The following is a 13,095-nucleotide window of genomic DNA, read 5'->3' on the forward strand; positions in this document are numbered from 1 at the left end:
GAATTACTGAAATAAATCTACTTTTTCATGATATTCTAATTGTATGACCAGCACCTGTAGTTGCTGGCAGGATAGGATATGATAAAAAGCAGGATTCAATGTTTTACAGTGAACCTATATACAACACTAAAAATTCTAAAATTCCTCAATAATCAAAGAAAAAGACTACAATCATCTTTGTAATTTAAAGGTTAGGCTTATCATTTTTTCTGTCCCCAAAGGTTAGACTTTAAATGTAAAATAGTTTTATGGTTTCATTTTTGTCACTGGATTTAGCAGACTTTTCTCATGACAGCTTGACAACTTTCAAGCCAAGAAAATGAAGTTTACATTTTTCAGTACTCTTTCACATTGTGTGAAAAGGACAGAGAATTGACTTTAATTCTGTTTTTCTGTCTTCTCTTATTACTTCAAAGTCACAGAATTTAATTTTTTGAGAGATTTTTCATTCTTTTTTAACTGATTTGCTGGATTGTGATAAAACACATCTCTAAGAAATAATAAATTAAAATGTTGTTGGTAGAGTGTAAGGCACAAGAAGTGAATGCTAATGAGGAGTCTTTCTAAATTGTATCTTTTTTCTTCATCTGCTAGGTTATGTACGTTCTAAGTGCTACATAAAACATCGTTTGGAAAAGGTCATTTGGAGTTCTAAAAGAATAATTTGTTATATAACACGTTTTCAATAAATATTTACAGAAATTGGCACAAGTCTTGGATCAACTTTTGAATTTTGGCCTCCTTGTGTAACTGAGTTTGACACCTCTGGGTTAGGGTAAAGTTGTAAGTCAAGGTGAATTAAAATTGATATAATCAGAGTGCTTTTATTTAAACTCTTCTTTATATTTATCTCCATCATARAATTACCATAGGTTTCTAACTGAATGTATTCAAGTACCAGAAGAAAATAAATAAATGAATAAATAATTAAATATGTTGCCTATAACACACACCTGACACAAATTTCAGTGGTTTACTATTCTGCTCATAAAAAGAGCTTCATTATGCTCAATAAAGCAAATACTTTATGATCCATCATCAACCCCTTTCCTTTTATAGAATGTGCTGGCAGCTATCTCAGAGCATCATTCCAATAAAAGTGTGAAATGAATCAGAAAGCAGAACAGCCGTTAATGTTTCTGTTTAATGTATCGGGGGGTCACAGGGGTCTGAGAAATGTTCAGATGTTTATAGCAGCATGGGGGGGAGGGAGGTGAAGCAGTCATAGGTGTACTTTACACCAAACAAATAATTTATGTTGCTAAAAAGAAAGCAAATATTGTTACATTTGCTTCTGGTCCACTTCTGAAAAAATAAATAAATAAACAAACAAACAAACAAACTCCCTGGGGACCACTTCCAAGAAGTAAACTGGTGTTTCTTTCAAACCATGACATGGGGACATAAGAAAAAAGAGTGTGTGATTGATATTCTTAGTGTGGTGGAGCTTACTGCTGAAAACTGCAAGTCTGAACATAATGTGGTCAATTGAAATTCTGACTCAAGCTTGCCCTAGTTTTTCCTCATATACATTTATATTGTTTGGGGCGGGGCTTGAAAATAGGGACTTATCATGAAAGATATTATCTTATAAYCAAATGTGCGTGAGGCAAGTACCTTGTTTGTTTCCTTCTTTGGTGCTATGATATCTCTGAATTCTGAAAGCGACAGGCAATCTAGATAATTCCTCCCTGTAATCGGCTTTTTGTTTGTGCTGCTGACAACGGCGTCACTGGTGAAGAGGTTCTACTCCATATCAAAGATGAACTGATACGTTCTCTGCAAAAGCCTGCAACAGGAACCTTGATGTGAATCCCGCAGAGAAAATGACATCACAGGTAATCTTTTTGTGCTGAACTCACTTTTTGAAATGAGGAACTGCGYTGTTATAAAGGAAATGGGAGACAGTCTCAATGTTATGTTGACTGGGTTGACTGTGTAGCTAATCATATTTCATTTTGCTGATGTGAATTTGCAAATGATGCCAAAATTTATTGAGTTCAGCKGGCAGTGCTGCGTAACAAGCTTATGTTCTTCAGATCAAATGTGACTCACGATWAGAATATGACGAAGATCAAATACTGCCTGAGTACAGTTTCTCTTACTGTAGATGAACATTGTGTATATTTAAATAACATCAGGAGACTAAACTTCTGTGAGTAGTCAGGACTTTGAGGGCTTTCAAGCATTTTTTGCACCTATTTGTCAGACACAATCTGAAATTCCCACTGTATTTTAGCTCTGCRATTCTCCATCACCCTTCTCCCACTCTCACCTGATTTTAAGACTTTCAGTCTATCCTTGGCACTGATGTTTCTGTACACTACTTCATCTCCTGGTCATGGTGTCCCGTATACATACATGTCAACCCTCTCAGATGTTTACTTGTATACTGACCTTCAGAAATCCATAAACATCAGAAAAAAATCCATAGTGCTCTCATATTGCGGTCAAAGGTGTGTGCAGACAGTGGTGTCTCCCTACTGTCTGTCGCAGTGTATTGTGAGGAGCTGTCTTGTCTTGAAATGAGTGACTTTCTTTTTTTTTACCATTGGCCAGGATAGCATTCCAATGTGGTATCTGATCATTTGAAATGTATACATCATGATGACTGGACTTAGTTCATACATTGAGCTGGTTCCATAGGAGCTGTTTTGCTATTTGTAAGTATTTTTTTCAGTATTCATAAAATGACCTACTGACATCTGATTATGAGTCTGATCCCCACAGGAGAGATGCTGCTGCATTCGGGCTCAGATGCATGCAAAGCACCACTTACAGATTTACGTTATCCATCTATCCATCCATCTATGAGGCAGCTCACATGCGGCTGCAAGGTGTTGCAGTTGGCAAATGCAGTTATTTAGCACTCTGTCTCTTTTTTTCTCAGAGCTGAATGTGGCTTATGTTGTGTCCTTTTTTTCTTTTTGTTAGTTCTTTTTTGCAAATCAGTCAAGCAATTAACTCTGAATTAATTTTAAACCCAGTACTTCCAACCTGGGGAAACACCGTGGAAGCCAATCATCTGCATTACACCACCCTGAAGGCAGCAATATACAACAAATGAATTCAAGCTTACACAAAATAAATTGCTGCTGAACTGATTTTCAACACAGAGCCTCAAGTGCTTCATATCTGTGGACTTACTGTGATTTGACATCTGCTTTCTTAGTGACATTCTATGAATCATTTCTAAAAATTTACATACTGAATGTAAACATAACAGTAATTTATTGGCTGATACTGATGAGAGCATGGCYACCCAACATCAATGAATCAGTGAAATTACATCATGCAAAGGTCAAAGACATGTTGTTTTTTCATCTAATAAGAGATTAGAAGTTATTTTATGGGCATTACCTTATAAATCCACTTCTAAAGTCTTGTGGCATTCTATCGAATTGTGTACAGTATATCTATATTTTCCACATGTCAAATAATTCATTCAGATCATCTCACACAAACAGCAGACCTTGTATTAAATAGGACAACTATCCATTCAAAGGATGTTCTATCTAGTATGTTCTATAAAATAACTAGTCAAAAGCCTTCCACTTTTAATTAAAAACTCAAAAGATTACATGTTCTGTTAGTCAGTGTGATTCACTGAGATTGCATGTGTGAAATATAACAGGTGTAAAAGTGTGCTAACCACCCTATTGAAATGAATAGTTTTGCATGTGCTGCTGGCTGTCACCATGGAGAGTTGCAAAGCAGAGGGACCATAAAAGAAAAATGAATTAGAACCCACGGAGTTGGATGTCTCTTGATGGAGGAAGCAAATGATCCAGACAGTGGAAAATGCAGTGTTGCATGGAGTTTTTCCTTAGGAGATATGACATGGCTTCTCTTTGTAACGTGCACCAAGTCAACCCTTATGTCCTCCATCATCTCAAAAGTGGCATTGCTGATTAGACATTATGTCTCTACTATGCACACAGAATATTCTCTCTCTCCATTGTCTGTCAGTGGACCTGCCCCTCCTTCTTATCACATTGACCACAGACATTTGTTCATAATGTTGTACAACCACAGTCAGTTTCAGGTTTGATAACTTACATTGTTGTGTTATTACTTTCACACATCCTCCTCCCAGTGTTTTGTACATTCTGATCATCATTTTATATTTCGCATATTCATGAAGACAAACATGTTAAGTGGGTTGTGCTAGCTAGTTTGCACATTTGACAGGCACAAACCTTGGGGCACATGGTTAGTAGATCAGCTTTGTGCATGRTATCAAGRTTACATGTGTTTTTATACATACAAACCTTCAGTAGATCAGGCCCTTCGTCCTTATCCTACTCTACACGCTGTGAAATAGGCCTGCAACTGTTCAAGCGAGCAAGAGAATATGTGCTGAGCTCTGCATGGTATGTTTTGCATAGAAAGTGTTTTAGCATGTCTTTTTACAAAAACCAAAACATACTGTGTGTATCACTGACTAAATGTTAAATAAATAATACAGAAATACTATTAAAAGGAAAAGTAAGAGAGTTTTACTCACTGAGTTGTGGTTAGTAGCTACCATTATGAACCCTGAACTGTCCCACTGGGAATTCCCACTGGCTGGGCTTTCCAGTTTAAATTTATGACTTATAAATGGGAAATTCCCACTTTCCAGTACAATTGGGCTGCAGTAAAGTAACCGTTGAAAATGCAGTGTAATAGCCTATATGCCATGGACATCCAGCCCAGCACTTGCTGTGTTAGCTTCCTGCTAGCTGTCGTGTGGAGGAGGTCTTTCCTCTCCCGGTCTTGGCAGTAAAAGGGGATAKAAGTATTTCCCTTTTGTAACCTCCATCTTCTCATTTCTGATACTGTCTCTTGAATATCCTCAGGTTAGAAATGCCGATTACAAACGCAAGCGTGAGCTTTTAAAGATAAGTTTTGCTTGTAATGCTATGATCCTCTGCTGTCACCTCCTCKTCWAGAGGAAAAAGGATAAAAACTAACTACTCGATCGTACCTGCTGCTTAGTGGACACAACGGCACGCAACAGAACTCACGTTTTATACCAGTAGATCACAGATGCTTTAACTTTTGTGACTTTTTCACGGACTATACTAGCAGCTAACGGTAAAATCATAGGCAGTATGCAGGGAGTGGAAGGGAGGAGGAGTGTGGCAAGAATTTTACCGGAAATACGTCATTAATGACCGTGGCATATAGGCTATTGAGATTTTACAGTGAAGTTCTTCTTCTTTTTCTTGGTTTCTTTTTTGGCAGTTGGCAAACAACTGAAAGGTGCATTACCAACAACTACTGGTGTGAAGTGTGGACTGGATCAGCGCTAAAAAAACATATTCTTTCAAATAATCGAGTTTGTTTCAAGTATTGTATTAAGGCTTGGGTACTTTCTGATTTTGAATTGTTCTGTAATAATTCTATAAGATCTAATCTTATTTTCATTTCAGTGAGTCTGTTAGTTTATTTCTTTCATTTCTGTATTTTTGACAATGTACTAATAAATGTTCTATGTCCTCATCTTCTCCACAGTACTCACATTTTCCTGTATTATGTTTTCCTATTATAAATACAGTGAAGTTCGCTGACTGCTAGCAACTTTTGAACCTTTTGCACCTCCATCTAGTGATGGGATGCCATAATTTTGCAGGTAAAATTCGACATGTATTATGGGAGATGTGGTTTGTCATCAATACTGGCTTTAAAGCAGCATATGTTCATTTTAAAACATTAGTACATCTTTGAAGCTCTCATAGGCCAAATAAAATGCCGTGGCAGGCTGCATTTGGCCCACAGGTCTTGAGTTTGACACGTACTCAAGACCAAAAGTAAGACACAAAAACATTCTAAAACGATGAGCATGTTTGTACAACACTGGTAACCTTTTTTATTTTGTTTTCATGACTAAACCACTGATAACCACAACACTTCTGTTTCATTTGCATTTTTTGACTTCAACAATTGCTGTTTTCCCTTACAGTACCAATTGCGTTGTGTCACAACATATGTTGTTTTTCCAGATATAACAGCTTAGGTTTTTCTTACAAAAAATAAAACAAAATACAGTCATCCATTATACAGAAATTTTCAATTTTAAACCCACAATATTCTTCCAACTCAAATTTTTATTGAGCAGTTCAGGGATAATATAGTCAGGGAGAATGGCCTAATCAGATGCAAGATGTTTGCCATTTGCTCGCAGATGTTGCTACTTTTGTGACCAAATCAGATCAATCTGTGACTTTAATCTAAGACCAGGTTTTCTGCAAACATGAAAGGATGTAGTTTTTTCATAACAATTTTTAAAATTCCTTGCATTAAAAAACAGCTGTGACTCAGAAGACAGAGTTGTTCTATGARCATTTGGATTGTGACACAATCCCACTTCTCTCATGTCAAAGGTTCCTTGCCCAACTAAATGGGGGATTATAAGTACACGGCAGAGGTGTTCCAAGATTAAAAAGCTGCATGTTCTGTGTGTGTTGGCTATTTGTTCAATTTCTTTCCTCTTTGGATATGCTCTTGAGATTTCATCATACAGCACCCAAACTCAGTTTTTTTTAATAATTCTGTCTATGTCCAATGATAGGTTCTCATTTCTAACTTTCTACAAAGTTGAGAGTTTTTTATATTAAAATTTATTGTCATTTTCCCATGCACAAAGCACTGCCTCTATAGATGCATGTTGCCAGTTTTACTGCTGTTGGTACTGCCGCTTCAGCTGCATCAGAGATAAACAACAACCATTTTTTAGATTTCTTCTCAACAAGTTTTAGGAGAAATGCAAAAGGTTAGGAGATATAAACTGTAATCCAATCTGTTAATGTAGGGAATATTTTCTTAAAGGGGCTATATCATGTAAAATCAACTTTTTTGAGTTTTATATCATGTTATAATGTTATTCTCTCATCAAAAACATGCAAAGAGTCTTGATTTGACTCATTTATACTGTACATGTTTGAGAAATCATGTTCTGTCCTGAGGCAGACAGGCAGGAGCGCAAAAATGGCCGGTTGGGCCTGAAACCACCTTTTAGGAGCAGCTCCTCCTCTGGGCTGTGTCTCCAAGCTGAGCTTCTGCATCACAGAGCACACCTCCCCCGCCCTGTGACTCTTTGTACTTGGCTAAGCTTAGAAATCTAATAATGTTGGTTAAGCTAAGACAACCAACTTTGTTAGGCGTTAAACTACACAACAGAATACACTTTCTTTTAGAATAAAGCCAGCAGGAGATGGATCATCCAGGACTCACTCAGAAACATAAACTGGACCAAGGGTTGGCKGCACTAACTGAGATCCAGGTTGTTGTTGGAAATGCAGGTGGCAGGAGTGGTTTAGTGGCCACTGTTTTATTTTTATTTTTGGCAACTACACCCTAATGAAAAAAAAAACAACAACAACAACAGCAATTTGGAGTATTCAGACATCTGTTAAAGTTTTAGATCTCCAGTGTAATCAGTTGGAATGGTGAAACAGAATGTGGAGATCCTCAGCTAGCAGGCTTAGCAGCAGCATAAATCTCAGTGTGTGAAATGTTGGTTTGGAAATGTATTATAAGAAATACAAATTAATGAATTTATAAATAAATACAAGCTGTAAATGGTGTTTTGAAAGGAAGATAACTAATTACATTGTAATTATCTTTACATTTCTGATTGAATGTGAACCATTGTTACTGACAATATAACAACGTATTTATTATTTAAACCCTGAACCCATACTGGTGGTACTGATTGTATGTCATATTTTGTACAATACAGTATATTTTTTGTGTTTGCCTGTCTAAAGACTGAAGATAGATATTAGTTATTAGCAAACCATGACATAACTACATTGCCTCTCGATTGTAATATTATAGAGCATGGTCCCAAATTAATAAAATAAACTTAAACTTACGACTTAAAGTGCCTGTGACAAGTTTTTCTTATAAATACAAAAAAGTATATATATTTTAATGTTTAAGAGAAAGGGGGAAAACACCAAGTATTCCCCTGAAGATAACATGTTTACATGAACATCTTCCATCTAATTAAACAGAATAAATTACGCAAATCCTGACAAATTCTGACAAAGCTTAGTGTATCTTACAGAAATGCATTCTGCTCACCACATTTTTTGACAGAGTTTTAACTGAGGTCATCTTTTCTTGAATGATGATAATGGTAGAATGTTAAAGTCTCAAGCAATATTGCAAGATCACGCACCATCTGTTAGCTCTTGAAATAAAAATTGGGAGTGAATCTCAGTTACTACGACAACAAACACAGTTTAGCTTAGTGCTCTTTAGCTAGTTGCACTGTAGTCATATTTMTATATTCTAATTTTGAAAAACTGTAGCCATCACTTTGAATTGGGTTGACTCCAAATGTCAGTCAGTTGTATATGTACATCTGATGATCCCTTTGATAGTTTCATTCAAATCCAGTTGTCTGCAAAATAATTTGCTATTACACAGGAAAACAGACACCTAGCTGCAACAACATTATCAACCGCCGACCATCATTTTTGGTCACATTTGGTAAAAACTATCTCTAGTTGTAATGACTAAAACATATTTGAGAAAACAAAACACCAAAGAAAATTCCCAAATCTTAACAGAACTTGTCTGTACAATGTGAATTCTATGACTTATTCATGTATTTAAAAAAATAGAATAATGTATCTATAACAAATACAAAAACAGATGCTAATAATGGATACTGGTAATGTCAAAAACATAATGCTACAAATAAAATCATTCAGTAGACATACAGTTTCTCTAAGAACATGTCTTGATGAATCCTGTCAAGCCTTCTGGTACAAAAGGTTTCTGCTGTAAGTAAGCATCTCTCTGCATGTATTTTTACAGTCACTAATGTGTGTAATTATCTTGCTCTTGATTGAGCTGTAACTGAGAAAATGATATTGGTGAACAATCTTATCTTCCACAGACTAATACATTATGAGCCTGAGAGCCACAAGCAGAAAATGAAACTTAAAAAACAAATTAAATTAGACTCAGCTTGCATCAAGGTCATGAAAAGAGCTCAGACTTGATACAACTATCTTTCAGTTTTTATGGATTCCATTAGGAGCCATCAGTTAAACCCGACTGTCACTTATAAAATATTCAGTTCACATGTTATTCCACTGAATTACATGGAACCAATTGCATTTAAATTCGTAATTAATAATAATAATAGGGGTCACACTCTTAAGCCTCCCTGGTAAGGTCTATTCAGGGGTCCTGGAGAGGAGGGTCCGTCGGATAGTCGAACCTCGGATTCAGGAAGAGCAGTGTGGTTTTCGTCCTGGTCGTGGAACACTGGACCAGCTCTACACCCTCAGCAGGGTCCTGGAGGGTGCATGGGAGTTCGCCCAACCTGTCTACATGTGTTTTGTGGACTTGGAGAAGGCATTCGACCGTGTCCCAAGGGGGGCCTTGTGGGGGGTTCTCCGGGAGTATGGGGTACCGGGCCACTTGATACGGGCTGTCAGGTTCTTGTACGACCGGTGTCAGAGTCTGGTTCGCATTGCCGGCAATAAGTCGGGCTCGTTTCCGGTGAGAGTTGGACTCCGCCAAGGCTGCCCTTTGTCACCGATTCTGTTCATTACTTTCATGGACAGAATTTCTAGGCGCAGCCGAGGTGTTGAGGGGATCCGTTTTGGTGGCCTTAGGATCGCATCTCTGCTTTTTGCGGATTATGTGGTCCTGTTGGCTTCATCGGAACGAGATCTGCAGCTCTCACTGGAGCGGTTCGCGGCCGAGTGTGAAGCGGCCGGGATGAGGCTCAGTGCCTCCAAATCCGAGGCCATGGTCTTGAGCCGGAAAAGGGCAGAGTGCCTTCTCCGGGTCAGGGGGGTCGCCCTGTCTCAAGTGGAGGAGTTTAAGTATCTGGGGATCTTGTTCACGAATGGGGGAAGAACGGAGCGGGAAATCGACAGGCGGATTGGCGCAGTGTCTGCTGTAAAGCGGGCGCTGTACCGGTCCGTCGTGGTGAAGAGAGAGCTGAGTCAGAAAGCGAAGCTCTCGATTTACCGGTCGATCTACGTTCCTACCCTCATCTATGGTCATGAGCTTTGGGTCATGACCGAAAGAACGAGGTCCCGGATACAAGCGGCCGAAATGAGTTTCCTCCGCAGGGTGGCTGGACTCTCCCTTAGAGATAGGGTGAGAAGCTCGGTCATCCGGGAGGGACTCAGAGTAGAGCCGCTGCTCCTCCACGTCGAGAGGAGCCAGTTGAGGTGGCTTGGGCATCTGGTAAGGATGCCTTCTGGACGCCTCCCCGGTGATGTATTCCGGGCACGTCCCACCGGGAGGAGGCCCCGAGGAAGACCCAGGACACCCTGGAGGGACTATGTCTCTCGGCTGGCCTGGGAACGCCTTGGAGTTCCCCCGGAGGAGCTGGAAGAAGTGGCTGGGGAGAGGGAGGTCTGGGCCTCCCTTCTGAAGCTGCTGCTCCCGCGACCCGACCCCGGATAGGCGGAAGAAAATGGATGGATGGATGGATGGATGGAATGATAATAATAACAATAATAATAAAATTATATATATCTATATGTATATATACATATACATATATATATATGTGTATATATACATATATATATATATGTGTATATATACATATATATATATATGTGTATATATACATATATATATATATATATGTATATATACATATACATATACACATATATATATATATATATATATATATATATATATACATATATATATATGTGCCCAAGTATTTATCGATGATTACCTTTGTTGAAAAAGAAGAAAAAATGTCTGACTGCACTTAGAGAAGAGACAGAACTGGAAAGGTCTTCAAGACATTAATTACCTGCAGAATGAGAAGCAGTGTAGGCGGGCTCCTGCAAGGCTGCAAGAGCAAAAAATAAAGAAAAAAATTGATAGAAAGTGTATGAAAACAAAAACAAACCCGATGTGTAACCTGTTGTTGACTGTGTGATGCTCTTTCTGTTGCTTGCTTGTCTAATTTATTTACATTGTTATCAAGTGTACTGAGAAACTGGGAGCCGTGCTTCTTGCTGAACAACAAAGAGCTATATTATTGGGTTTTCTGTTCCTACCAATAATAGGTGAGGAAAGCATTTTTTTCTCCTTGAACATAGTTTGATTCTTTGTGTCTTTTTATTATTTTTATACAATGTCAAAAAACAAGTGAAAACATTTCAGCTTCAGGGAACATCTAAAACCCACTCATGAGCCAACATGAGCTTTATTATTTTGCAACCTAAATCTAACTGAATAAACATATTCAGTAGTACAGTAGTTGCATAGTTTTTAGCTTTAAATTTATGATTCTATGCAACAAGATAAACTGAATAACTGTGGCTTCCTGAGCACTTTAGTTGAATAGCCTTGTATTAATGTCACAAAATAAGCTTCTTTAAAGCCAGCATGGATCATAATGTCTCCCATCATGCATGCTGATTATAGATGGGAATTCCCTTTCAGAAAGTGGGAGAGTTCAGAATTCAAGACTTACCACAACTCAACAATGAGTAGTAAAACTATCTTCTTTTAATAGTTTTTTGTATATTTTATTTAACCTTTAGTCAGTCATACACGCAGCACTTTTCAGTGAATAAGAGGACATGTTAAAATGCTATTTCGATTCTGGAAATACCACGTAGAGCTCAGTTATTATTTTTAGCAGTGCTCAGCCGTAGCAATGAGATGAGGAACATGACATTTCATGTCTAGTCAAAGTTAAACATGAAATGTTAAAGTTAACTACAATTGGCCCTTTGAAGGCCACCATAACACTTTTGTGGCCCTCTTGGTGAAAATGAATTTGACACCCCTGATCTAAACAGATTGCTAATTCTGAGGCACAACTCCAGATCTCTTAGCCGCTTTGCTCATTCTCTTCTCTCACTCGGCAGGAGATCTTAGACATTGTCAGGAAGATGAAGTCCACTTCATGTGCCCTCGACCCCTTGTCTTCCACTCTGTTCAAGACAAATATTTCAACAAATGGTTCATTAACCACTATCATCGCCATTCCGTCTTCAGTCTGGTTCTGTTCCAGCACCAATGAAAGTTGCCACAATCAAACCTCACCTGAAAATACCCAGTCTGGACCCAGAAATCCTATAGACTCATAGCCAATCTCCTCTTCCTCTCAATAGTTCTGGAGAAAGTTGTTGCTGAACAACTAAATAATCACCTCAAATCAAATCAGCTGTTTGAAAAGTTTCAGTCTGGTTTTCACTCTTCACACTCCACACAGCTCCAAAACTGAAGACATTGACTGGCACTCCTCYTCAGGTTCAGTCATCTCCCATTAAAGTTTTAACCTTTTTTGAACAGGACATCACTCTCCTCCACTGTCACCAACCTTGTTGTTCGGATTGACCCTCATTTTTCTTTTGACATTCATGTGAAACACATGTGCAAAACCTCTTTCTTACGCCTTAAAAACATAGTCTCATTTCATCACTTTCTCGTCTGGATACTGAATAACTTTTCCACGCCATTGTATCTTCAAGACTGGACTATTGCAATTTCATTCTTTCTGGCATCTAAAATAAAAATATTCAGAAACTCCAGTTCATCCAAAACAATGCTGCCAGGCTTCTGTAACAAAACAAAAACGTAAGCACATTGAGGAGGGTGTTTCTCCAGCCTACAGCGATGAAAAAGGAGCTGAGCTGAAAGGCAGTAACAGTTTATACTGATTGCTTTGACCAGTTTGAAGGAACTGGGAACCTCTCAGTTTTCATCATCATCTCAGCAGAGCAGAAGACACCTCTTGCACACGTGTTAACCCATTCTCATTAGATTGACACAGTTTTCCCACCCAATTGCAAAACAGTTAACACAGYTGTCATTCAAGAAGTCCAAACTCCTCCATTTTAGCTGTGGTTACAGAACAGAAACCATATGCTCCAAGCTCTTAGAAACTCCCTGATCATTATGAAATCACAAAAAGCACCTGTTTGACACTTCTTCACAGATTTTTTCAATTCGTAATCAGTTTGCAGGCCTGTGTTGTTCTATACTCTTATAGTATAGGCCTGCTATAGATTTTTGTCCTTTAAAGAGTAACTTACCCCAAAATTAACTTTTTTTTAGCTGATAAACTGTCTAGAATGTGTCTAAAATGTTATATAG

This window comes from Austrofundulus limnaeus, unplaced genomic scaffold (genome assembly GCF_001266775.1).
Source record: "Austrofundulus limnaeus strain Quisiro unplaced genomic scaffold, Austrofundulus_limnaeus-1.0 Scaffold181, whole genome shotgun sequence".
Classification (NCBI taxonomy): Eukaryota; Metazoa; Chordata; class Actinopteri; order Cyprinodontiformes; family Rivulidae; genus Austrofundulus; species Austrofundulus limnaeus.